Here is a 26,876-nt window from a genome sequence, read left to right as displayed (position 1 = left end):
TACCCCATAAGTTGACCTTAAGTGCACTACGGGCAAACTACAATGCTTAGAAGAGAAGGAGTCAGATTTGGCTTTTTGAGAGCAAATTTTGCTCGGGGGCATGTTGCATTTAGGAAGCTCCTATGGTGCCAGAACAGCAAAAAAAAAAAAAAAAAAAACACATGGCATACCATTTTGGAAACTAGACCCCTTGAGGAACGTAACAAGAAATAAAGTGGGCCTTAATACCCACAGGGGTTTCACAACTTTTGCACACGTAAAAAAAAAAAAAGTGTGTTTCCCCCCCAAATTTCACATTTTTGCAAGGGTTAATAGAAGAAAATACCCCCCAAAATTTGTAGCCCCATCTTTTCTGAGTATGGAGGTACCCCATAAGTTGACCGAAGTGCACTACGGGCGAACTACAATGCTCAGAAGAGAAGGAGTCATATTTGGCTTTTTGAGAGCAAATTTTGCTCGGGGGGCATGTCGCATTTAGGAAGCCCCTATGGTGCCAGGACAGCAAAATAACCCCCACATTGCATACCATTTTGGAAACTAGACCCCTTGAGGAACGTAACAAGGGGTATAGTGAGCATTTACCCCCCACTGGTGTCTGTCAGATCTTTGGAACAGTGGGCTGTACAAAATTTTTAATTTGCACAGTCCACTGTTCCAAAGATCTGTCAGACACCAGTAGGGGGGTAAATTCTCACTGCACCCCTCATTACATTCTGTGAGGGGTGTAGTTTCTGAAATGGGGTCACATGTTTTTTTTTTTTTTGCGTTTGTCAAAACCGCTGTAACAATCAGCCACCCCTGTGCAAATGACCTCAAATGTACATGGTGCACTCTCCCTTCTGGGCCTTGTTGTGCGCCCCCAGAGCACTTTGCGCCCACATATGGGGTATCTTCGTAGTCGGGAGAAATTGCATTACAAATTTTGGGGGGCTTTTTTCCCTTTCACCTCTTTTTACACTAACATACGGGCAACACCAGCATGTTAGTGTAAAAAAATTAATTTTTTTACACTAACATGCTGGTGTAGACCCCAACTTCACCTTTTCATAAGGGGTGAAAGGAGAAAAAGCCCCCCAAAATTTGTTAGGCAATTTCTCCCGAGTACGGCAATACCCCATATGTGGCCCTAAACTGTTGCCTTGAAATACGACAGGGCTCTGAAGTGAGAGAGCGCCATGCGCATTTGAGGCCTGAATTAGGGATTTACATAGGGGTGGACATAGGGGTATTCTACGCCAGTGATTCCCAAACAGGGTGCCTCCAGCTGATGCAAAACTCCCAGCATGCTTGGACAGTCAACGGCTGTTCGGCAATACTGGGAGTTGTTGTTTTGCAACAGCTGGAGGCTCCATTTTGGAAAGAGTGGCGTACCAGACGTTTTTCATTTTTATTGGGGAGGGGAGGGGGGCTGTGTAGGGGAATGAGTATATGTAGTGTTTTTTACTTTTTATTTTATTTTGTGTTAGTGTAGTGTAGTGTAGTGTTTTTAGGGTACAGTCACATGGGCAGGGGGGGTTACAGCGAGCTTCCAGCTGCGAGTTTGAGCTGTCGCGCAAAATTAGCTGCATCGCAAACTTGCAGCCTGATACTCACTGTAAGCCCCCTGCCCATGTGAATGTACCCTGTACATTCACAGGGGGGGGGGGACCTCCAGCTGTTGCAAAACTACAACTCCCAGCATGCACAGTCTATCAGTGCATGCTGGTAGTTATAGTTTTGCAACAGCTGGAGGCACACGGGTTGGGAAACACTGAGTTAGGAAACAGACAATGTTTCCCAACCAGTGTGCCTCCAGTTGTTGCAAAACCCCAACTCCCAAACATTCTCAGGCATGCTGGAAGTAGTAGTTCGGCAACATCTTTAGAGCCAGATGTTGCCGAACTACAACTCCCAGCATGCCTGGAGTTGTAGTTTTGCAACATCTGGAGGACTACAGTTTGCAGACCACTAATACAGTGGTTTCCAATCTGTGCCCTTCCAGATGTTGCAAAACTGCAACTCCCAGTATGCCAAAACTGTCCAGGCATGCTGGGAGTTGTAGTTCTGCAACATCTGAAGGGCCAGATGTTACAGAACTACAACTCCCAGCATGCCTTGACAGTAAGGGCATGCTGAGGATGTGTAGTTTTGCAACATCTGGAAGGGCACAGTGGTCTCCAAACTGTGGACCTCCAGATGTTGCAAAGCTGCAACTCCCAGCATGCCCAGACGCCAAGGGCTGTCTTGGCATGCTGGGAGTTGTAGTGTAAGGGGACCAGATGGAGCAGTCCGGATCGCTTTACGCTTTACGTCAGTGCGCCGCGCCGTGCAGTGCATAGCAATGACGCAGGGGACGCACGCCGGAGGCATGAAGCAGCGCGGACCCGACCCCAGCAACTGGTAATTATGCAACCGGGGATGGGGGGAGGCAACGGGGCAGCGACGCCGGCAATGGGTGCCGCTGCCCCTTCTCTCCCCTGGCTGTCGGCGCCGCTTCTCTCCCCCTGGCTATCGGCGCCGGCAATGGTGCGCCGGAACCGATAGTCAGCGGGACAGAACGGGCAGCGGCGCCGATAGACAGGGGGAGAGAAGGGCCGGCAGCAGGGCTCTAGACCCCGGGAAAGGCAGGAGGGGAGAGAAGCGGGCAGCGACGGCCTCTCTCCCCCTGCCTTTCCTGGGGGTATATCGGCGTATAACACGCACATAGACTTTAGGCTAAAAATTTTAGCCTAAAAAGTGCGTGTTATACGCCGATAAATACAGTACATAACATTGGAACACACAAATTGCTTAATCATTAGTAAGAGCCTGGTGATCCCCTTACATACAGGTATATAGGGTACTATATAGAGCCACGTTATGGAGTGCTTAGAAACCACTAATACAGAAGTATAGGGACTCTGTAGGTTGCTGCACATACTGGCCCTCATTTACTATTCTAAACCCGACTTGTTTTGTCGGGTTTTTTTGTCGCATCTTTGTCTGCGACATGTCGCAGACATCGTGCGCCAGTCTGCGACACGATGCAACATTTTTTCCCGACAGACCCGATGTGGATTCTCCCAAACCCGAAAAAGGGGCGTAACCCGACATTTCTGAGCTTTCCCACGTATTTATAAAGGTTTCCAACCCGGATTTGTTGAATTGTGGATTTTTTCCCGACAACTCAGAGGAGTTGGAAACCAAAACCTACAAAACCCACATGCGACAAACAGGATGCGACATAATAATAATAAATACCAGGGGGAAAAAAGCAGTCGGGTAAGAAAGCAACATAGACTTACAACCCGATTTTCTAAGTAAATGAGGGCCAATCTGTGCAGAATATCTGGTTTAGGGAAGTGATTCCCAGTCGTTGCAAAACTACAACTCCCATTATGGCACAGACAACCAAAGGCTAGGTTGTGATAGCAATTGGGACCCTGCTTTCAACAACCTCACTCTTAACTTTTCTTTGTTGTTGAAAATGTACTATTATGGATTTACATTACTGTATTTTGAAATATTTCTAAGGTTTTAGCAAAAATAACTAACTTTATTCTTTAAAAATTCTGGGAGCTCAGAGGTTATATCTATATGTTCACAAAGGCAGTATTTACACACAGGTCCATTGAGCAGTAACTTTGGACATGTAGTATCATTTGTCTGGGAGTATAATGAAATTGCATTTTTTTTCTTTTAAAACAACATACTACTTACCCTTACAGCTACTGGATGTTCAGATGTGGTGGTAAGTATGTATAGAAGAGCTTACAATGACATCATGCCACCTAGTGGAAAGAGGAAAAATATATTATTGGAAAAAATTTAAACACTAGGCATGCAGCTGTATTTCCAGGGTCAAATGAATAATAACTATATGCAGTGTCTGACATGAACATCGATATATAAGGTTGGGTTCACACTGAGTTTTTAATCTTCATTTCATTGTTTTCATTACAGTTTGTTGAATTTTCATGTACGTAAAAAAAGTAAGCGATATGTGGTATGGGAGGTAATGCAAAGGGCAGATTAATTTAACCTAGGGGCAGATGGTATTAAACCCCTTTTATTCATGACACCAGGGCGTGGTTTATCCTCAATACCACCCGTAGGTATACCGCTGGATCCTGTGCTAAACACGGGGACAAGAATGACTCCAATCCCAAGTTACGGATAACGGTAGCTTTACTGAGGTTAGACAGGTGGAAAAGTCTATACAGTTCAGCCAGGCCCACGGAGGTGAGCAGTGACTGAGAGACCTTAAATGGGTTCTGTCAGATACAAAAACAACTGCCCCCCTGTCTGCTTGGACACATACTAGTTCTGCTGTGTCCATGCATCATCACCCACTGTCAGCTTGTGTCCCGCTACTGTCAGTGAGGACAAGCTGGGAGTTGTAGTTTTGCTAATGCTAGGGGAGATATGAGCAAACAGCATACTGAGGGAGGGGGCGGAGACCTGTATAGTGAGGCCCCACCCCTCCATTTGAGAGGAATTCAGACTAGTGAGCTAAATCAAAAGTGTAATACAAAAATAAATAAAGGTGCTAGACGCATAAAAATTTGATGTACATGGTCAGGATTAGGTACTGAGTGATATATTAAAAACATTTTTTTTTTTGTTGGATCTGACGCGTAAGCTTTAAGGGCTTGCTGGGACTTGTAGTGGATGGGGTCAATTTAATGCAGGCCATGGTGACAAATGATGACTGTGACTGACTTGACTTGTGACTGATGATTAACAAGACTGTGACTGTGGCTTATTTGCAGGTTATTAGCTTGTGGCTGCAGACTGGACTTGAGGCCTCTTATGACTCTGGACACACACTTGGGCACGACTTGACTGAACCTCAGCAGGAAGCAAAAGAGAGAGCAGAGGCTCCGCCCAGTGTTTGTGCACTACCGTTTTGTGAAACTTTTTATTAGTAATGTATTTTAATTATGTGTTTAACCCCTTAAGGACTCAGGGTTTTTCCATTTTTGCACTTTAATTTTTTTCTCCTCACCTTTTAAAAATCATGACCCTTTTTTAATTTTGCACCTACGGACCCATATGATGGCTTGTTTTTTGCACCACCAATTGTACTTTGTAATGACATCAGTCATTTTACCAAAAAATCGGCGACGACACAAAAAAAAATATTTGTGTGACAAAATTGAAGAAAAAAAACGCCATTTTGCAACTTTTGGGGGCTTCCGTTTCTATGCAGTGGACTTTTTCAGTAAAAATGACACCTTACCTGTAGGACCATACCCTTAAAATGATGACCAAGTTATATAGGTTTGATTTTTTTTTTTTTTTTTTTTTACTACTGGTGAAAATTATAACTGCACAAAAATTTGTACGTTTAAAAATGTCCTCTTCTGACCCCTATAACTTTTTTTTTTTTCCGCGGTATGAGGGCTCATTTTTTGCGCCGTGATGTAAAGTTTTTATCGTTACCATTTGTTGTTTTGATGGGACTTTTTGATTGCTTTTTATATATTTTTTTATGGTATACAAAGTGACCAAAAATATGCAATTTTGGACTTTGGATTTTTTTACGCGTATGCCATTGACCGTGCAGTTTAATTAGCATTATATTTTTATTGTTCGGACATTTATGCACGCGGGGATATCCCATATGTTTATGTTTGTTTACATTTTTTTTTATGGGAAAAGGGGGGGGGGATTCAAACTTTTATTAGGAAAGGGGTTAAATCCCATTTATTAACTTATTTTTTTTCACTTTTCTTTTACAATTGTACAGCCCCCATAGGGGACTTTTACATTCAATCTTCTGATTGCATATACTGATCAATGCTACAGCCATAGCATAGCACTGATCAGTGTTAACAGTGCTCGGTTTTCCACAAAACAGAGCAGTAGATCGCCGATCAGACTCCAAGGAGGAAGGTAGGGACCCTCCTCGCATCTTCTCAGCTGATTGGGACCACCATGGTTTTACCGTGGTGGTCGCGATCAACTCCGCTGAGCTGCCAGGAAGCATTCTTTTTAATACCAGGCATCACCGCCAGCAGAGAAGTCCAGTAATAGCCACTGGTCCTGGCCGTTGCTAGGTGCCGGGACTGACCCCGCGTTATAGTACGGGAGAAGCGCTCTGCGTTCTTAAGAGGTTAATAAAGTGTGTGTGTTTTTGTACTACTTAGGTACTACTACTACTCGCAGCATGGAACAGACTGTTCCATGCTGGGAGTAGTAGTAACCTGTACTAATGGACAGATCGCCTTGGGTGTCACTCCTAACACCCGATGCAATGGTCCTTTATATTGCAGAGATGCGGAGCGGCTCTCTACAGCGCTCGCATCTCTGCACTATACTCCGGGCCGGACAGTGATGTGAAATTCACATCACTGCTTCATATTTACCGCTCACAGTGGTGATTGGCTGAATGGTGCCAGCCAAGCACCGCTCTCAGCGGAAATACGAATCAATGATGTGAATTTCTATTCACATCACTGGCCGGCCCGGAGTAGAGTGCAGAGCCGTTCCGCATCTCAGAAGGATGAAGGACGATCACAGCGGGTGTCAGGAGTGACACCCGCTGTGATCTGTCCTTAACTGCAGGTACTACTACTCCCAACACTCCTCTATGCTGGGAGCTGTAGTACCTGCATTAATAGACACATCGCAGTGGGTGTCACTTCTGACACCCGTTGCGATCTGTCTATTAATGCAGGTACAGTACTACAGCTCCCAGCACAGAGCAGTGTGTGCTCCATGTTGGGAGCAGTAGTACATGCAGTTAAGGGCAGATCATAGCGGGTGTCACTCCTGACACGCGCTTCAATCCTCCTGTATAAGCTATAGTAGTGGGCGGTTGGCCACACTTCTCTGGTCCCCTGCCCGCACTGTACTCTGTGATGTGACGTTATCTTCAAATCACAGATTCGTATATGCCACTGAGAGCGTTGATTGGCCAACACCATCTGGCCAATCACCGCTGTTACGCCGAGCGCTCCGGGTCCCCGCTCCTCCCCGGAGCGCTCGCTACACTCTCTCCGCTGCAGCGCTCCGGTCAGATCCACTGACCCGGGGCGCTGCGATTCTGCTGCCAGCCGGGATGCGATTCACGATGCGGGTAGCGCCCGCTCGCGATGCGCACTCCGGCTCCCGTACCTGACTCGCTCTCCCTCGGTCCTGTCCCGGCGCGCGCGGCCCCGCTCCCTAGGGCGCGCGCGCCGGGTCTTTGCGATTTAAAGGGCCACTGCGCCGCTGATTGGCGCAGTGATTCCAATTAGTGTCTTCACCTGTGCACTTCCCTATATCACCTCACTTCCCCTGCACTTCCCTGCCGGATCTTGTTGCCATTGTGCCAGTGAAAGCGTTCCTTGTATGTTCCTAGCCTGTGTTCCAGACCTCCTGCCGTTGCCCCTGACTACGATCCTTGCTGCCTGCCCCGACCTTCTGCTACGTCCGACCTTGCTTCTGTCTACTCCCTTGTACCGCGCCTATCTTCAGCATCCAGAGAGGTTGAGCCGTTGCTAGTGGATACGACCTGGTCACTACCGCCGCAGCAAGACCATCCCGCTTTGCGGCGGGCTCTGGTGAAAACCAGTAGTGACTTAGAACCGATCCACTAGCACGGTCCACGCCAATCCCTCTCTGGCACAGAGGATCCACTACCTGCCAGCCGGCATCGTGACAGTAGATCCGGCCATGGATCCCGCTGAAGTTCCTCTGCCAGTTGTCGCTGACCTCACCACGGTGGTCGCCCAGCAGTCACAACAGATAGCGCAACAAGGCCAACAGCTGTCTCAACTGACCGTTATGCTACAACAGTTACTACCACAGCTTCAGCAGTCATCTCCTCCGCCAGCTCCTGCACCTCCTCCGCAGCGAGTGGCCGCTCCTGGGCTACGCCTATCCTTGCCGGATAAATTTGATGGGGACTCTAAGTTTTGCCGTGGCTTTCTTTCCCAATGTTCCCTGCATCTGGAGATGATGTCGGACCTGTTTCCCACTGAAAGGTCTAAGGTGGCTTTCGTAGTCAGCCTTCTGTCCGGAAAAGCCCTGTCATGGGCCACACCGCTCTGGGACCGCAATGATCCTGTCACTGCCTCTGTACACTCCTTCTTCTCGGAAGTCCGAAGTGTCTTTGAGGAACCTGCCCGAGCCTCTTCTGCTGAGACTGCCCTGTTGAACCTGGTCCAGGGTAATTCTTCCGTTGGCGAGTATGCCGTACAATTCCGTACTCTTGCTTCAGAATTGTCCTGGAATAATGAGGCCCTCTGCGCGACCTTTAAAAAAGGCCTATCCAGCAACATTAAAGATGTTCTGGCCGCACGAGAAATTCCTGCTAATCTACATGAACTTATTCACCTAGCCACTCGCATTGACATGCGTTTTTCCGAAAGGCGTCAGGAGCTCCGCCAAGATATGGACTCTGTTCGCACGAGGCGTTTCTTCTCCTCGGCTCCTCTCTCCTCTGGTCCCCTGCAATCTGTTCCTGTGCCTCCCGCCGTGGAGGCTATGCAGGTCGACCGGTCTCGCCTGACACCTCAAGAGAGGACACGACGCCGCATGGAGAACCTCTGCCTGTACTGTGCTAGTACCGAACACTTCCTGAGGGATTGTCCTATCCGTCCTCCCCGCCTGGAAAGACGTCCGCTGACTCCGCACAAAGGAGAGACAGTCCTTGATGTCTACTCTGCTTCTCCACGTCTTACTGTGCCTGTGCGGATGTCTGCCTCTGCCTTCTCCTTCTCTACCGTGGCCTTCTTGGACTCTGGATCTGCAGGAAATTTTATTTTGGCCTCTCTCGTCAACAGGTTCAACATCCCAGTGACCAGTCTCGCCAGACCCCTTTACATCAATTGTGTAAACAATGAAAGATTGGACTGTACCATACGCTTCCGCACGGAGCCCCTTCTAATGAGCATCGGATCTCATCACGAGAGGATTGAACTTTTGGTCCTCCCCAATTGCACCTCGGAAATTCTCCTTGGACTTCCCTGGCTTCAACTTCATTCCCCAACCCTGGATTGGTCCACTGGGGAGATCAAGAGTTGGGGGCCCTCTTGTTCCAAGGACTGTCTAAGACCGGTTCCCAGTAACCCTTGCCGTGACTCTGTGGTTCCCTCAGTAACCGGTCTCCCTAAGGCCTATATGGACTTCGCGGATGTTTTCTGCAAAAAACAAGCTGAGACTCTACCTCCTCACAGGCCTTATGATTGCCCTATCGACCTCCTCCCGGGTACTACTCCACCCCGGGGCAGAATTTATCCTCTCTCTGCCCCAGAGACTCTTGCCATGTCTGAGTATGTCCAGGAAAATTTAAAAAAGGGCTTTATCCGTAAATCCTCCTCTCCTGCCGGAGCTGGATTTTTCTTTGTGTCCAAAAAAGATGGCTCCCTACGTCCTTGCATTGACTACCGCGGTCTTAATAAAATCACGGTTAAGAACCGCTACCCCCTACCCCTCATCTCTGAACTCTTTGATCGCCTCCAAGGTGCCCACATCTTTACTAAATTGGACTTAAGAGGCGCCTATAACCTCATCCGCATCAGAGAGGGGGATGAGTGGAAAACGGCGTTTAACACCAGAGATGGACACTTTGAGTATCTGGTCATGCCCTTTGGCCTGTGCAACGCCCCTGCTGTCTTCCAAGACTTTGTCAATGAAATTTTTCGTGATCTGTTATACTCCTGTGTTGTTGTATATCTGGACGATATCCTAATTTTTTCTGCCAATCTAGAAGAACACCGCCAGCATGTCCGTATGGTTCTTCAGAGACTTCGTGACAATCAACTCTATGCCAAAATTGAGAAATGTCTGTTTGAATGCCAATCTCTTCCTTTTCTAGGATATTTGGTCTCTGGCCAGGGACTACAAATGGATCCAGACAAACTCTCTGCCGTCTTAGATTGGCCACGCCCCTCCGGACTCCGTGCTATCCAACGCTTTTTGGGGTTCGCCAATTATTACAGGCAATTTATTCCACATTTTTCTACCGTTGTGGCTCCTATCGTGGCTTTAACCAAAAAAAATGCCGATCCCAAGTCGTGGCCTCCTCAAGCGGAAGACGCCTTTAAACGACTCAAGTCTGCCTTTTCTTCGGCTCCCGTGCTCTCCAGACCTGACCCTTCCAAACCCTTCCTATTGGAGGTTGATGCCTCCTCAGTGGGAGCTGGAGCTGTTCTTTTACAAAAAAATTCTTCCGGGCATGCTGTCACTTGTGGTTTTTTTTCTAGGACCTTCTCTCCGGCGGAGAGGAACTACTCCATCGGGGATCGAGAGCTTCTAGCCATTAAATTAGCACTTGAGGAATGGAGGCATCTGCTGGAGGGATCAAGATTTCCAGTTATTATTTACACCGACCACAAGAACCTCTCCTACCTCCAGTCTGCCCAACGGCTGAATCCTCGCCAGGCCCGGTGGTCTCTGTTCTTTGCCCGATTTAATTTTGAGATTCACTTTCGTCCTGCCGATAAGAACATTAGGGCCGATGCTCTCTCTCGTTCCTCGGATGCCTCAGAAGTTGAACTCTCTCCGCAACACATCATTCCACCTGACTGCCTGATCTCCACTTCTCCAGCCTCCATCAGGCAAACTCCTCCAGGAAAGACCTTTGTTTCTCCACGCCAACGCCTCGGAATCCTCAGATGGGGTCACTCCTCCCATCTCGCTGGTCATGGGGGCATCAAGAAATCTGTGCAACTCATCTCCCGCTTCTATTGGTGGCCGACTCTGGAGACGGATGTTGTGGACTTTGTGCGAGCCTGCACTATCTGTGCCCGGGATAAGACTCCTCGCCAGAAGCCCGCTGGTTTTCTTCATCCCCTGCCTGTCCCCGAACAGCCTTGGTCTCTGATTGGTATGGATTTTATTACTGATTTACCCCCTTCCCGTGGCAACACTGTTATTTGGGTGGTCGTTGATCGATTCTCCAAAATGGCACATTTCATCCCTCTTCCTGGTCTTCCTTCAGCGCCTCAGTTGGCTAAACAATTTTTTGTACACATTTTTCGTCTTCACGGGTTGCCTACGCAGATCGTCTCGGATAGAGGCGTCCAATTTGTGTCTAAATTCTGGAGGGCTCTCTGTAAACAACTCAAGATTAAATTAAATTTTTCTTCTGCATATCATCCCCAGTCCAATGGACAAGTAGAAAGAATTAACCAAGTCTTGGGTGATTATTTGCGACATTTTGTTTCCTCCCGCCAGGATGACTGGGCAGATCTCCTTCCATGGGCCGAATTCTCGTATAACTTCAGAGTCTCTGAATCTTCCTCCAAATCCCCATTTTTCGTGGTGTACGGCCGTCACCCTCTTCCCCCCCTCCCTACCCCCTTGCCCTCTGGTCTGCCTGCTGTGGATGAAATTTCTCGTGACCTTTCCATTATATGGAGAGAGACCCAAAATTCTCTCTTACAGGCTTCTTCACGCATGAAGAGGTTCGCGGATAAGAAAAGAAGAGCTCCTCCCGTTTTTTCCCCTGGAGACAAGGTATGGCTCTCCGCTAAATATGTCCGCTTCCGTGTCCCTAGCTACAAGTTGGGACCACGCTATCTTGGTCCTTTCAAAATTTTGTGTCAAATTAATCCTGTCTCTTACAAACTTCTTCTTCCTCCTTCTCTTCGTATCCCTAACGCCTTTCACGTCTCTCTTCTTAAACCACTCATCCTCAACCGTTTTTCTCCCAAATCTGTTCCTCCCACTCCTGTTTCCGGCTCCTCGGACATCTTCTCTGTCAAAGAGATCTTAGCCTCTAAAAAGGTCAGAGGGAAAACTTTTTTTTTAGTGGACTGGGAGGGTTGTGGTCCTGAAGAGAGATCCTGGGAACCTGAGGACAACATCCTAGATAAAAGTCTGCTCCTCAGGTTCTCAGGCCCTAAAAAGAGGGGGAGACCCAAGGGGGGGGGTACTGTTACGCCGAGCGCTCCGGGTCCCCGCTCCTCCCCGGAGCGCTCGCTACACTCTCTCCGCTGCAGCGCTCCGGTCAGATCCACTGACCCGGGGCGCTGCGATTCTGCTGCCAGCCGGGATGCGATTCACGATGCGGGTAGCGCCCGCTCGCGATGCGCACTCCGGCTCCCGTACCTGACTCGCTCTCCCTCGGTCCTGTCCCGGCGCGCGCGGCCCCGCTCCCTAGGGCGCGCGCGCGCCGGGTCTTTGCGATTTAAAGGGCCACTGCGCCGCTGATTGGCGCAGTGATTCCAATTAGTGTCTTCACCTGTGCACTTCCCTATATCACCTCACTTCCCCTGCACTTCCCTGCCGGATCTTGTTGCCATTGTGCCAGTGAAAGCGTTCCTTGTATGTTCCTAGCCTGTGTTCCAGACCTCCTGCCGTTGCCCCTGACTACGATCCTTGCTGCCTGCCCCGACCTTCTGCTACGTCCGACCTTGCTTCTGTCTACTCCCTTGTACCGCGCCTATCTTCAGCATCCAGAGAGGTTGAGCCGTTGCTAGTGGATACGACCTGGTCACTACCGCCGCAGCAAGACCATCCCGCTTTGCGGCGGGCTCTGGTGAAAACCAGTAGTGACTTAGAACCGATCCACTAGCACGGTCCACGCCAATCCCTCTCTGGCACAGAGGATCCACTACCTGCCAGCCGGCATCGTGACAACCGCTCTCAGTTGGAAATATGAATCTGTGATGTGAAGAGAACTTTACATCACAGAGTAGTATAGTTCTGGGCAGGGGAGCGGAGAAGTGTGGCAGTGCTGCCGGCTCCTATAGATTATATAGGAGGATCGCAACGGGTGTCAGAAGTGACACCCGCGGCGATCTGTCTATTAGTACAGGTACTACTACTCCCATCATGGAACTGTCTGTTCCGTGCTGGGAGTAGTAGTAGTACCTAAAAAATAAAAAAATAAGTAAAAAAAAACACACACACAATTAACCCCTTAAGGACCCAGCCCAAATATACCTTAAGGACCCGGCCATTTTTTGAACATCTGACCACTGTCACTTCAAGCATTAATAACTCTGGGATGCTTTTACCTTTCATTCTGATTCCGAGATTGTTTTTTCGTGACATATTCTACTTTATGTTAGTGGTAAAATTTTGTCGATACTTGCATCATTTCTTGGTGAAAAATTCAAAAATTTGATGAAAAAATTGAAAATTTTGCATTTTTTTAACTTTGAAGCTCACTGCTTGTAAGGAAAATGGATATTCCAATTAAATTATACATTGATTCACATATAAAATATGTCTACTTTATGTTTGCATCATAAAAATGACGTGTTTTTACTTTTGGAAGACATCAGAGGGCTTCAAAGTTCAGCAGCATTTTTCCAATTTTTCACAAAATTTTCAAAATCGGAATTTTTCAGGGACCAGTTCAGTTTTGAAGTGGATTTGAAGGGCCTTCATGTTAGAAATACCCCACAAATGACCCCATTATAAAAACTGCACCCCTCAAAGTATTCAAAATGACATTCAGTAAGTGTGTTAACCCTTTAGGTGTTTCACAGGAATAGCAGCAAAGTAAAGGAGAAAATTCAAAATCTTCATTTTTTACACTCGCATGTTCTTGTAGACCCAGTTTTTGAATTTTTACAAGGGGTAATAGATGAAAAATCCCCCCAAAATTTGTAACCCAATTTCTCTCAAGTAAGGAAATACCTCATATGTGTATGTCAAGTGTTCGGCGGGTGCACTAGAGGGCTCAGAAGGGAAGGAGCGACAATAGGATTTTGGAGAGGGAATTTTGCTGAAATGGTTTTTGGGGGGCATGTCACATTTAGGAAGCCCCTATGGTGCCAGAACAGCAGAAAACACATGGCATACCATTTTGGAAACTAGACCCCTCAAGGCACGTAACAAGGGGTCCAGTGAGCCTTAACACCCCACAGGTGTTTGACGACTTTTCGTTAAAGTCGGATGTGTAAATGAAAAAAAAATTTTTTTCACTAAAGTGCAGTTTTCCCCCCAAATTTACCATTTTTACAAAGGGTAATGGGAGAAAATGCCCCCCCAAATTTGTAACCCCATCTCTTCTGAGTATGGAAATACCCCATGTTAGGACGTAAAATGCTTTGCGGGCAAACTACAATGCTCAGAAGAGAAGGAGTCACATTTGGCTTTTTGAAAGCAACTTTTGCTGAAATGGTTTTCTGGGGGCATGTCGCATTTAGGAAGCCCCTGTGGTGCCAGAACAGCAAAAAATACCCACATGGCATACTATTTTGGAAACTACACCCCTCAAGGAACGTAACAAAGGGTCCGCTGAGCCTTAACACCTCACAGGTGTTTGACGATTTTTCGTTAAAGTTGGATGTGTAAATGAAAAAAAATTTTTTTTTTTACTAAAATGCAGTTTTTACCCTAAATTTTAAATTTTTACAAGGGGTAATAGGAAAAAATGACCCCCAAAATGTGTAACCCCATTTCTTCTGAGTATGGAAATACCCCATGTTAGGACGTAAAATGCTCTGCTGGCGAACTACAATGCTCAGAAGAGGAGGAGCGCCATTGAGCTTTTGGAAAGAGAATTAGTTTGGAATGGTAGTCAGGGGCCATGTGCGTTTACAAAGCCCCCCGTGATGCCAGAACAGTGGAACCCCCACATGTGACCCCATTTTGGAAACTACACCCCTCACAGAATTTAATAAGGGGTGCAGTGAGTATTTACACCCCACAGATCTTTGGAACAGTGGGCTGTGCAAATGAAAAATTTTATTTTTCATTTTTACGGACCACTGTTACAAAAATCTGTCAGACACCTGTGGGGCGTAAATTCTCAATGTACCCCTTATTACATTGCGTGAGGGGTGTAGTTTCCAAAATGGGGTCACATGTGTCGGGGGTCCATTGTTCTGGCACTATGGGGGCTTTGTAAACACATGTGGCCTTCAATTCCGGACAAATTTTCTCTACAAAATCCCAATGGAGCTCCTTCTCTTCTGAGCATTGTAGTTCGCCCGCAGAGCACTTTAAATTCACATGTGGGGTATGTTCTTACTCAGAAGAGATGGGGTTACAAATTTGAGGGGGCTTTTTTCCTATTTCCCGATGTGAAAATGAAAAATTTAGGGTAACACCAGTATTTTAGTGAAAAAATTTAATTTTTTTCATTTTGCCATCCAACTTTAATGAAAATTCGTCAAACACCTGTGGGGTGTTCAGGCTCACTATACCCCTTGTCACGTTTGGTGAGGGGTGTAGTTTCCAAAATGGGGTCACATGTGGGTATTTATTTTTTTTTGCGTTTGTCAGAACCGCTGTAAAATCAGCCACCCCTGTGCAAATCACCCATTTAGGCCTCAAATGTACATGGTGCGCTCTCACTCCTGAGCCTTGTTGTGTGCCCGCAGAGCATTTTACGCCCACATATGGGGTATTTCTGTACTCAGGAGACATTGCGTTACAAATTTTGGGGGTCTTTTTTTCCTTTTACCGCTTGTGGAAATAAAAAGTATGGGGCAACACCAGCATGTTAGTGTAAAAAAATAAAAAATTTTACACTAACAGGCTGGTGTAGCCCCCAACTTTTCCTTTTCACAAGCGGTAAAAGGAAAAAAAGCAACCCAAAATTTGTAGTGTAATTTCTCCCGAGTACGGAGATACCCCATATGTGGCCCTAAACTGTTTCCTTGAAATACGACAGGGCTCCGAAGTAAGAGAGCACCATGCGCATTTGAGGACTAAATTAGGGATTGCATAGGGGTGGACATAGGGGTATTCTACGCCACTGATTCCCAAACAGGGTGCCTCCAGCTGTTGCTAAACTCCCAGCATGCCTGGACAGTCAGTGGCTGTCCAGAAATGCTGGGAGTTGTTGTTTTGCAACAGCTGGAGGCTCCGTTTTGGAAACCCTGCCGTACAAGACGTTTTAAATTGTTTATTGGGGGGGGACAGTGTAAGGGGTGTATCTGTAGTGTTTTACCCTTTATTAGGTGTTAGTGTAGTGTAGTGTTTTTAGGGTACATTCGCACTGGCGGGTTCCGGTGAATTTCCCGCTAGGAGTTTGCACTGCGGCAAAAAATTTGCCGCAGCCCAAACTTGAAGCAGGAAATTTACTGTAAACCCGCCTATGTGAATGTACCCTGTACGTTCACATGGGGGGGGGGGGGAACCTCCAGCTGTTTCAAAACTACAACTCCCAGCATGTACTGACAGACCGTGCATGCTGGGAGTTGTAGTTTTGCAACAGCTAGAGGCACACTGGTTGGAAAACCTTCAGTTAGGTTCTGTTACCTAACTCAATATTTTCCAACCAGTGTGCCTCCAGCTGTTGCAAAACTACAACTCCCAGCATGTACTAATCACCGAAGGGCATGCTGGGAGATGTAGTTATGCAATAGCTGGAGGTACCCAACTACAACTCCCAGCATGCCGAGACAGCTGTTTGCTTTCTGGGCATGCTGGGAATTGCAGTTTTGCAACATCTGGAGAGGTACAGTTTTTAGACCACTGCACAGTGATCTCCAAACTGTGGACCTCCAGATGTTGCAAAACTACAACTCCCAGCATGTCCAGACAACAAACAGCTATGTGGGCATGCTAGGAGTTGTAGTTTTGCAACATCTGGAGGGATATAGTTTAGAGACCACTGTATAGTGGTCTCAAACTGCAGCCATCCAGCTGTTGCAAAACTACATATTCCAGCATGCCCAAACAGCTGTCTGGGCATGCTGGGAGTTGTAGTTTTGCAACATCTGGAGGGCTACAGTTAGAGACCACGGTCTCAGACTGTAGCCCTCCAGATCAACTTAACGGCTTCCGTAGGATCCCGGCAGCCGTCCTCTTCAGACGCACGTGACGCCGCCCGCCGATCAACGTCGCCGCAGCCTCCGGACGGGTAAGTGGACGTCGGCGCCCGGTCCCCTTCGGTTCCCCGTTCTGCCCCGCCTATTGTGGGTGGGCAAGACGGGGAAAACGAAAGTTAACCCCCCCCGCCCCCGGTCTGCTATTGGTCGTCGCCTCTGACGATCAATAGCAGACCAATAGCAGGGATAGGAGGGGTGGCAACCCTGCCACCTCACTCCTATGCCTACAGGGGGATTGTGGGTGTCAGACAACCGCGATCCCCCTTCCATTCCGGGTCACCGGGTCACAATAGACCCGTATGACCCGGAATCGGCGCAAATCGCAAGTGTGAATTCACTTGCGATTTGCGCCGATCGCCGACGGGGGGGGGGGGGGGTTTCTGATGACCCCCCTGGGCATTTGCACGGGGTGCCTGCTGATTGATATCAGCAGTCACCCCGGCCCGGTCCCCGCCCGGCGTGCGGCGGGGACCAAAATTCCCACGGGCGTATGGATACGCCCTGGATCCTTAAGTACCAGGACGTCAAGGCGTATCCATACGCCCTAGGTCCTTAAGTGGTTAAACACATAATTACATTACATACATTACTAATAAAAAGTTTCACAAAATGAATTATAAGAAATATATTATTTTTACAATTAAATAGCCCTTTTATAAATTTTTTATATTGTCGGCTACATTTTTAGGTCTCTGCCCACCCACACAAATTGGTCCCTGTTTAAAAATGTATAAAAATGTTGTTCTAAAAAATATAAATTTCGTTAAAAACTATTTTTCCTTCCCTACTGTATTTTTTTTAACCCCTTAAGGACTACGGGTTTTTCCGTTTTTGCACTTTAGTTTTTTCCTCCTCACCTTTTAAAAATCATAACCCTTTCAATTTTGCACCTAAAAATCCATATGATGGCTTATTTTTTGCACCACCAATTCTACTTTGCAGTGACATCAGTAATTTTACCCAAAAATCTACGGCGAAACGGAAAAAAAATCATTGTGCAACGAAATTGAAGAAAATATGCCATTTTGTAACTTTTGGGGGCTTCTGTTTCTACGCAGTACATTTTTCGCCAAAAGTGACACCTTATCTTTATTCTGTAGGTCCATATGATTAAAATGATCCCCTACTTATATAGGTTTGATTTTGTCTGTAAAAAATCATAACTACATGCAGAAAAATGTATACGTTTAAAATTGTCTGACCCCGATAACTTTTTTATTTTAGCACGTATGGGGTGGTATGAGGGCTCATTTTTAGCGCCGTGATCTGAAGTTTTTAGCGGTACTATTTTTGTATTGATCGGACATTTTTATCGCTTTTTATAAATTTTTTCATGATACAAAAAGTGACAAAAAATATGTTATTTTGGACTTTGGAATTATTTTGCGTGTACGCCATTGACCGTGCGGTTTAATTAATTATATATTTTTATAGTTCGGACATTTACGCACGCAGCAATACCACATACGTTTATATTTATTTTTATTTACATGGTTTTTTTTTATGGGAAAAGGGGGGTGATTCAAACTTTTATTAGGGAAAGAGTTAAATGACATTTATTAACTTTTTTTTTTTTTACACTTTTTTTTTGCAGTGTTATAGCTCCCATAGGGGGCTATAACATTGCACACACTGATCTTATACATTGTTCACTGCAAAGCCATAGCTTTGCATTGATCAGTGTTATCGGCGGTCAATTGCTCAAGCCTGCATCTCAGGCTTGGAACAATCAACCGCGTGACCCTGCGTTATATCGCGGGAGCCGGCCAAGGACGTAAATATACGTCCCTGGTAATTAAGGGGTTAAAGGGGTAGTCCAGTGGTGAAAAACTTATCCCCTATCCTAAGGATAGGGGATAAGTTTGAGATCGCAGGGGTCCGACCGCTGGGGCCCCCTGCGATCTCTCTGTACAGGGGCCAGGCTCTCCGGCCAGATAGCGGGTGTCGCCCTCCGCACGAAGCGGCGGCCGACACGCCCCCTCAATACATCTCTATGGCAGAGCCGGAGATTGCCGAAGGCAATGCTTCGGCTATGCCATAGAGTTGTATTGAGGGGGCGTGTCGGCCGCCGCTTCGTGCGGGGGTCGACACGCCCCCTTCGCGCGGGCTGTCGGGGGCCCCATACAGGAGATCGCAGGGGGCCCCAGCGGTCGGACCCCCCGCGATCTCAAACTTATCCCCTATCCTAAGGATAAGTTGTTCACCACTGGACTACCCCTTTAATGGGTACCCTACAAAATAAAAAAAGGTATCTCCATCCCTTTTTTGGATCGCTAAAGTGCCAAAAAAAAAAAAACGCTTGCAAAATGCCAAAGTTAAAACCCACATGGTGTCTTTCTTGGCGTTTTTTCACTACCATAGGCTTCTATGGGAGCTTCTATTTTTTCACCGAAAAAATGCCATATGGCAGATTTGGCGTTTTTATTGGCGTTTTTGCCCCCCAAAAAAACTAATGGAAACTTAGCCTTAGGGTATTTGCGTATTTTCCTACCCTTTAAAGTAGGGATCGACCGATTATCGGTATGGCCGATATTATCGGCCGATAATCACGATTTTGGGCATTATCGGTATCGGCAATTACCTTGCCGATAAGCCGATAATGCCCCGCCCCTACCGCACCGCGACCGCCCCCCCCCCCCCCCCCCCCCCGACCGGCCGCACCGCGACCACCCCCGATCCCCCGCACCGCGACCACCCCCACCGCACCGCGACCGCCGCCCCCCGACCAACCGCACCGCGTCGCACCCCCCACCGTAGTGCTGGGCGGTATATCGGTTTGGATTTTTGCCCATACCGCTATACCGGTCAGGCCCCTCCTCCACCCTCCGAGTCAATAAAAAAAATTAAACTTACCCGTAATGGGGGTGGTCCGGGCCATCCATCCTTCCTTCCTGTAGTGTCCGGCGGCATTCCGGGTGGAGGGTGAACCGGTCCGGGCTGTCCTTCTCCGGGGGTCATCTTCTCCACTCCGGGCAGGCTCCGGCCTAGTACGCTGCATAGACGCCGCTACGCCGTGACGTCAGGTGCGTCGCTGCGCACGGGCGTCACTGCGCAGCGGCGTCTATGCAGCGTACTAGGCCGGAGCCTGCCCGGAGTGGAGAAGATGACCCCCGGAGAAGAAGGACAGCCCGGATCGGTTCACCCTCCACCCGGAATGCCGCCGGACACTACAGGAAGGAAGGATGGATGGCCCGGACCACCCTGACAGGTAGGGGGAGAGAAGCGGGTGGCGGCGGCGGCGGCCTATGGCACCGCAAAAGCCACTGCAGTGCATTGATTTAAAGCGCCCGCTTTAAATCAATGATCTGCAGCGGTGTCGAGGGGGGGATAAATAGCCGATAACTTATACCAGAATATCGGTAAAAGTTATCGGCTATCGGCCCTAACCTCCACCGATTATCGGTATCGGCCCTAAAAAAACGTTATCGGTCGATCCCTACTTTAAAGTCAACGGGTAGCAAAATCAGCTGCATATTTTGCTTCAATGGGTAGGAAAATACACAGCAGCAAATGCGCAGCAAAATATGGCATGTGCCACACTAACCTACCAGTGAGATTTATATACCAAAATATACACAATTTCTGTCTGGATCAATTCCAGATTGATCATTCATTCATCAAAATGAATCAGTGCTATGACAGGGCAGACATGGGCTGTCTTCAATGACGGCAATGCAGTCCCAGGCGGTATTTCCAATGAAAGAATGAACATGTTAATTCTTTCGGTGGAGTCCAGAACTGGAATTCTGCAGTATGCACAGTTCAGAAGAATCTTATTGAAGACACTAGGAGGCTGCTGTAGCAGAATCTCTTCCCAAAATGTATCCACTGGAGAAAATGAAAATGGCGCAAAGTTATAGGTTATAGCAGGTATAGAGAGACAGATGGAGATAGAGAGGCAGTCATATGGAGATGGATATAATATCTTTGCTGCATTATTTACCTACATGTAAAATTTGCCGGTCTTATAAACACAGATCACTATTAGAACACTGTGCGCCATCTGTTTTTGGTAAAATAAGACAAAATGGAGACTCTAGCTACTAAACAGAGGGGGTTTTGTGAGGGTTTTGCCTCTGTGGTAAGTCCTCCATACAGAATCTTGCTCTGTGGTGTTATAATGGCCGCCTGGTGTTTATATTCACCCCATTTTCTTTGTTATTTCACTGATTTCTGCCATGCCTAAAGGTATCCTGTCCCCAGGTCACATTCCCTCACACTTTTTACCTCACAATTTCCTAATTTTCTCTCACAATGTTCCTGACAGGATTTGGCTCCTTTTTTTTTTTTTTTACCTCACAGAGGAATGGGGCTGCTAAGGAGAGAAAAAAAAACTTTCATGTTAAACCCACATGGCATTTTTTATGGCTTTCTTTTTTTCTCACCTGCCATGTTCTAAATTTTCTGCCATTTTGAAAAACTGCATTTGATCCCAAAACCGCAGAAACACGGCGAAGAAGATGAGTGAAAAAATACCAAAAGGAAAAACCGCCAAGTGGGTCTGGCGTTCAAGTAATCCCTATTGACTTTCAGCTAACATCTGGCAGTGGCATTTTTCATTGGAAAAAAAAGCACCAAGAAAAACGCAATGTGGGTTTATTGCCATTTTTTCTACTCTTGATCACTTTTAACGGTGCAAAAAAAAACCTTATTCTGAAAGCAGTGAGCAGGTATAGAGACGGATATAGCAGTCATAAGGAGATGGATGTAATATAATTTCTGCATTACTTACCTACATGTAAAATTTGGCGGTCTTCTAAACGCAGATCGCTATACAAACACTGTGCGCCATATGAGATGTCTCTTTCTTTTATGTTGTTCAGATGGTGTGAGATTTGAGGCAAAATAAGGCAAAATGGAGGCTCTTGTTACTAAACAGGAGATTTTGTGAGGGTTTTGCGCTGTGGTAAGTCCTCCATACAGAGTTTTGCTCTGTGGTGTTATAATGGCCGCCTGGTGTTTATATTCACCCCATTTTCTTTGTTATTTCACTGATTTCTGCCATGTCTAGAGGTATCTTGTCCCCAGGTCACTTTTCCTCACACTTTTTACTTCACAATTTCCTCATTTTCTCTCACAATGCTCCTGACAGGATTTGGCTCCTTTTTTTTACCTCACAGAGGAGTGAGACTGCTAAGCCCCGCCCCCACCCCTGTCACTCCACGGGATGAAGCCTCCTGATTGGCCACACCTCCCTCCTGATGCCTGGGCATGATAAATGTTAGCATACATACATCTAGATCAGTGTTTCCACACAAGGGTGACTCCAGCTGTTGAAAAACTACTACTCCCAGCATGCCTGGACAGCCCTTCGGCTGTCCAGGCATGCTGGGAGTTGTAGTTTTGCAACACCTGGAGGCACCCATGTTGGGAAACACTGATCTAGGGTTACAGTTTAGTACTGATATGCTGGGACTTGTAGTCCCGCAGATTGTGTTATTGTATATACTCATGGCTCAAGTCCTGCAGGAATGCATGGGAACTGAGTTCCTGCACTTTCTCCACAGCAGCAACACTGTTCCCATGAGCAGGACCAGCCCTTTAGTGTAAATTTTAGGTGAGTTCCCACACTTTTTTTCCCGAGACGTGACCCCACAGTGGCCTCACTGTGCATGGAAACATCTAAGGTTACAGTTTAGTACTGATATGCTGGGACTTGTAGTCCCGCAGATTATGTGTTATTGTACAGTGATCCCTCAACTTACAATGGCCTCAACTAGAGATGAGCGAACTTACAGTAAATTCGATTCGTCACGAACTTCTCGGCTCGGCAGTTGATTACTTATCCTGCGTAAATTAGTTCAGCCTTCAGGTGCTCCGGTGGGCTGGAAAAGGTGGATACATTCCTAGGAAAGAGTCTCCTAGGACTGTATCCACCTTTTCCAGCCCACGGGAGCACCTGAAAGCTGAACTAATTTATGCAGGAAAAGTCATCAACTGCCGAGCCGAGAAGTTCGTGACGAATCGAATTTACTGTAAGTTCGCTCATCTCTAGCCTCAACATACAATAGTTTCAACATATAATTATTTTTTTCTGGACCATTGTAACTTGAAACCTGACTCAACATACAATGCTACAGACAGTCCAGATCTGTGAAACGTTTCACAACTGGAGGTACTGACCAATCAGAATGGGCATTTTACTGGTAAATCACCTGTATTACTGAAGTGCATGCACTGACTGGCTGTCTTGTAGTGCCCCCTAAAAATTCTGTACTACTCCTTACCTGTGCCAGGGTTAGCTGCTCCTTTGGACACCAAGTAAGGCTGGGTTCACACCACGTTTTTCAAATACGGTAACCGTATACGGTTTTCCGCAAAAAACGTATACGTCCATATCCGAAACCACATGCATAGAGAATGCATTGTAAACCGTATTCCAAATGTTGTGTACAGTTGCATCCGTTTTGCCTCGGATACGGTTTTGCCGATTTTTCAACTGTAGGCATAAATGCTGTCGACCACGTTTTTGCCTCCGGTTGGAAAACCGTATGCGAACCGAATGCGGTTCTTTTAACATTGTTGTCTATGAGAACCGTACATAAAATTTCAGAATACGGTTGCACACGGTTTTTCTAATCCGTTTTTGGAGTTGACACATGCGCAGAAGGAATTTCAATAGAACAATAGTAACTTTATTAAATTGCTGGAAAACTAATTCCAACAAAATAGCAAAACCGTTGGCAAAAACGAATGCAAACGGATAGAACCGTACATACGTTTTGGAACCGTATACGGGGAAAAACCGTATTTGGAGTCATACGGTTGTATACGGTTGCATACGGTTTTTGCCATACATTTTTTAGCGGAAAACCGTATACGGTAACCGTATTTGACAAACGTGGTGTGAACCCAGCCTAAGGGTGGCTCCATTTGGGATGCTGTGTGTACTGTATAGGACCCTGAAGAAGCTCCTGTCCTCTACATAGACCAGTGTTTCCCAACCTGGGTGCCTCCAGCTGTTGCAAAGCTACAACTCCCAGCATGCGTGGACAGCAGTTGGCTGTCCGGGCATGCTGGGAGTTGTAGTTATGCAACAGCTGGCGGTACCCTGGTTGGGAAACACTGACATAGATAGTGATATAAAGCTCCCAGCAGCTTTTTCTTACTTTTACATGTAAGGATTTGCTTTATTTCTATTAGTTATCTACTTATTTTTCTTTAATCCTCACCTTTTCCCATTTTTGAGAACATTTTGGTAGTTTCAGAACCAATTACCAGGTTTCCATAGAGTTATGGTTTCAACATACAAATGGTTTCAACATACAATGGTCATCCTGGAACCGATTAATATTGTAACTTGAGGGACCACTGTATATACTTTTACATCGTAACTTGAATAACAGTGGCCTCACTGTGTTAGCGTCGACACATCTTGAGTTACAGTTTAGTACTGATATGCTGGAACTTGTAGTGCCACAGATTATGTGATATTGAGGGGAATTCATCAATCTGTTTAGATAATTATTTTTTTTAGTCTATATTTGTCGCAGCCACTTGCCATGCGACTTTTTGCGACTTTTTAAGCCAAAATGTGCAGCTTGTGTGACACATGCTGTTCAAAGGCAGTTTTGGTACTCTGTTGGTACTCCGTTTTTAAATCAACTGGTGCTAGAAAGTTAAACATATTTGTAAATTACTTCTATTTAAAAATCCTTCCAGTACTTATCAGCTGCTGTATGCTCCACAGGAAGTTGTAATTATTTTTGGAGTTCTTTTCTGTCTGACCACAGTGCTCTCTGCTGACACCTCTGTCCATGTCAGAAACTGGACAGAGTGCAAACAAATCCCCATAGCAGACCTCTCATGTTCTGGACAGTTCCTGATACAGACAGAGGAGTCAGCAGAGTGCACTGAAGTCAGACTGAAAAGAACTCCAAAAAATAATTACAACTTCCTCTGTAGTATGCAGCAGCAGATAAGTACTAGAAGGATTAAGATTTTTAAATAGAAGTCATTTACAAATCTTTTTAACTTTCTGGCACCAGTTGATTAAAAAAAAAACTTGTTTTCCACCAGAGTACCGCTTTAACCTCTTGGGGAGGCAGGGCGTATTCTGCCTTCACATGTGCCTGCTCGTAGTGCCAATACGCCGCTACGTGCAGACACACTGAAACGATGTGTGTGTCGCTGCGCATCCGCCGTGTACTCGTACATATCGCGGCCGCTCCCCCTGCTCAATGAGCCAGGCCGAGAGCTACCGCGATGTGCGAGTATACTACGGTGGGCGGGGATCGGATCGGGATGCCTGCTGAAATCATTCAGCAGGCATCCTGTGCAAATGCCTGGGGGGGTCCTCAATTCAGATCGGCGACTTGCGGCGGTTCTGGGCTGATCGGGTCTCTGATGACCCGATAGCCTGGAAAAAAGTGATGATCGGAGCTGTCAGAGACAGCTCCGACCATCCTGAAGGATAGGAGTGAGGTGGCAGGTGGTGCTGATCGGCGAATCGCAGGGCCGGGGGTGAAAGTTCATTTCCCCCGCTCTGCCCACCTGGATGTGGGGGCAGAGCGGGGTAAGGTGGCGGTGAGGTGCGGGGGCCGTGGATGCGGCGGGGACCGGCGGCAGTTACATCTCATTACGCGGGGACCAGGGACCGGCGGTAGGCAAATGGTGCAGCAGCTGTGTCAGATGCTGCAGTGAAGATTGCCGTAAAGTGATCTTCACTGCAGCTTCTAGGAGTTTCAAAACTACAACTTCCAGCATGCCCAAACCGCCTTTGGCTGTCTGGGCATGCTGGGAGTTATAGTTTCGCAACATCTAGAGGGCCACAGTTTGGAGACCACTGTGCAGTGGTCTCCAAACTGTGTCCTTCCAGATGTAGCAAAACTACAACTCTCAGCATGCCCAGACAGTCCAGGCATGCTGGGAGTTGTAGTTCTGTAACATCTGGCCCTTCAGATGTTGCAGGACTACAACTCCCAGCATGCTTGGACAGTCTCAGCATGCTGGGAGTTGTAGTTTTGCAACATCTGGAAGGGCACAGTTTGGAGACCACTATACAGTGGTGTCCAAACTGGAGCTCTCCAGATGTCAATTCAAAGCATGCCGAGACTGTCCTGGCATGCTGGGAGTTGTAGTTCAGCAACATCTGGCCCTTCAGATGTTGCCAAACTACAGCTCCCAGCATGCCTGGGCAGTCTGGGCATGCTTGGAGTTGATGTTTTGCAACATCTGGAGGTCTACATTTTGGAGACCACTTCTTTTTTTTTACACTTTTTTAGTCCCCACAGGGGACTATTTTTTGCAATCTTTAGATTGCAGATACTGATCAGTGCTATGATGATGGTGGAAGCAGGTGAGGGGACCTTTGTCTACCATCTTAGCTGATCTGATTCCCACAGCCATGCCTGGGTTATGTATAATCATGCATTTATAATTCTGAAAGCTTTAGAGCTAAAATCTCCCATGCTTGTCAGTGTCTGTTAATTTGTATTCTAGAAGCTTTAGGTACTAAACTGGATTTTTATGGCTGGCTAACTAAAAGGTATATGAAATGTTTTGCACCAACACCAGCTTCTCATACATATTTGCTCATCCAACACTAAGAAAATGAAATCTGCAATGAACAGGCTAATATCTGTGCTAACATATATGCCATATCCACTTAGGCTGGGTTCACATATGTGCGGTGTTCGGCACAGTTTACCTCCGGCGGAGGAAAGCTGATGCTAAAACTGATAACATTCATTTTGGCACCGAATGGTCGGACACACCGGAGGGCCCCGGACAGTGGAACGCAGCTTGCTGCGTTCCCTTGTCCTTGGCCAGAAACAATGGACACCGGATGCCATACAACTGATGACAAGTTGTCATCAGTTGTGGCATCAGTTGCATCCAGATCTAGGCTGAGTTCACCTATGCCGGATGCCAATGTGAACCCAGCCTTACTCTAGTTAAAGGGGACCTATGGCCCAAAAAATTAGTTTGCATTATCATTAAGTATCTTAGGGTATCCTAATAACCCACTTTTTACATTTTTCTTAATCTATAGTTTTTATCGGTACCACTTTTGCACATATTTGACTTTTGAATCAATTTTTTTCCATTTTCTTTTGGATTTGATGTGACCAAAAATTATCAATTTTGGCATTTGTTTTCTTGTTTTTTTTTTTATTATTTCTGACATTTCTGCATTTGGCATTACCAAATATGGGGGGGGGGGATTTTTATTTTATTTCAAAAGGG

At 46.7% G+C, this 26,876-nt stretch overlaps 1 protein-coding gene across 47 annotated transcripts in view; it reads right to left on the bottom strand.

Annotated features, from left to right (window-relative positions):
• The window catches only part of LOC130297737 (general transcription factor II-I repeat domain-containing protein 2-like), a 1,987,867-nt gene extending 1,966,065 nt beyond the window's left edge, over nt 1-21,802 (bottom strand). For 46 of the 47 annotated variants that reach the window (XM_056550554.1, XM_056550557.1, XM_056550548.1 and 43 more), the window contains exons 1-2: nt 21,421-21,802; nt 3,679-3,749 (exon numbers count right to left, since the gene is read on the bottom strand). The gene's annotated coding sequence lies outside the window, so the exon portion shown is untranslated. The remainder of the gene's footprint in view (nt 1-3,678; nt 3,750-21,420) is intronic. The other variant, XM_056550545.1, reaches the window with a different exon arrangement.
• Nucleotides 21,803-26,876: the final 5,074 nt, after the last annotated feature.

This window comes from Hyla sarda, chromosome 13, assembly GCF_029499605.1.
Source record: "Hyla sarda isolate aHylSar1 chromosome 13, aHylSar1.hap1, whole genome shotgun sequence".
NCBI classification, from domain to species: Eukaryota; Metazoa; Chordata; class Amphibia; order Anura; family Hylidae; genus Hyla; species Hyla sarda.
The sequence above is the reverse complement of the archived record's forward strand: the minus strand, read 5'-3'. Positions and strand labels throughout refer to the sequence as shown.